This window comes from Octopus bimaculoides, chromosome 1 (assembly GCF_001194135.2).
Source record: "Octopus bimaculoides isolate UCB-OBI-ISO-001 chromosome 1, ASM119413v2, whole genome shotgun sequence".
NCBI lineage: Eukaryota > Metazoa > Mollusca > Cephalopoda > Octopoda > Octopodidae > Octopus > Octopus bimaculoides.
Window position 1 is genome coordinate 137771147 of NC_068981.1, and position 1395 is coordinate 137772541.

Sequence of the window (1395 nt, forward strand, 5' to 3'; positions counted from 1 at the left end):
GTAGTGGCGGACAAAAAACAAGACAGGAAAACAAACGGAAAAGGCTATACGGCCAGACGGGAAAAATTATGTGTGTATGAACGCTGTGAGGCACGAACTTGAAAGTGGGGACAAAGTAAGTTCCCGTGTTTGCTCGGCGATAACCAAGGAAGAAAAGGATTAGTGACCGGAAGCATGTGACCATGCCGGTGTTAGGGGAGAGAGAGAGAGAGAGAGAGAGTGGTAGAGGGAGAAACAAAGAGAGGAAGTAGAAGAATAGGTGAGCAACGAGAGGAAAAAAGGAAGAGAGGAAGTACGAGGGGGGAAAAGGAGATACGTAATAGTAACAGAGGAAGTACGAGAGGGATAAAGAGAAATACGTAGTAGTAACAGAGGAAGAACGAGAGGGGGAAAAAGTGATAGAGAAAGAGATAGAGTAGCATCAGAAAATATAAAGTTGAGATAACTACTTACAAAATTGGTGACGCAGGCGTTCGGTCATGTAAAAACAAATAATAAATGAGTGTATGTATATATACGTACAGGTATGTGCATACCGACATCCACCTGTATGTATAGGTGCATATCTGGGTACAGGATATTGCAAACAAAACGTAGACAAGAAAATAATGATAATCAGAGTACAGAAAACACACAAGCCACATAGAGAACATTTTCCTTCATCAGCTACCCCCGTTTTAACACCGGCGTTTCGAAGATCTGGGTAGGACGCATCGTTAAAACGGCTCTTCCCATGGACCGCAAATTAAATTTGTACACACAAATTAAACCTGTGCCATGGAGGAATGTAGTGGCGGACAAAAAACAAAACAGGAAAACAAACGGAAAAGGCTATACGGCAAGACGGGAAAAATTATATATACGTCTGTGTTTGTGTACGTGTGTCTTAATCACCACAGCCTAACAATCGACAAAATTTCATCGATAGAGTAAAAGCTAGATTTTAAAAAATTGTTCGACTAAATTCTTCAAGCACAATGACTGAAAAACGTAAGAGAGGAAATGTAATATCAGATAAGGAGGAGTTTGATACCTTGATATCCAATATTAAGGTATGAATATCAATATCTCGGAGAGAGATGGCGAGAGAGAGAGAGAGAGATGGGGGGGGGGAGAGTGAGAGAAAGCAAGAGAAAGAGGGTGGTGGGAGTGTCTTCAACACTAGCAACTCTTGTCAGTTCCCCTCCCTGGGCCATTAACATCCTTAGATTAGAGGTGCGATTCTCCGAATACTCTCTAGCAAAAATGGATTGTTGATATTTCTTGTAAGCTAAGGCGGCGAGCTGGCAGAAACGTTAGCACGCCGGACGAGATGCTTAGCGGTATTTCGTCTCTCTTTACGTTCTGAGTTCAAATTCCGCTGAGGTCGACTTTGCCTTTCAACCTTTCGAGGTC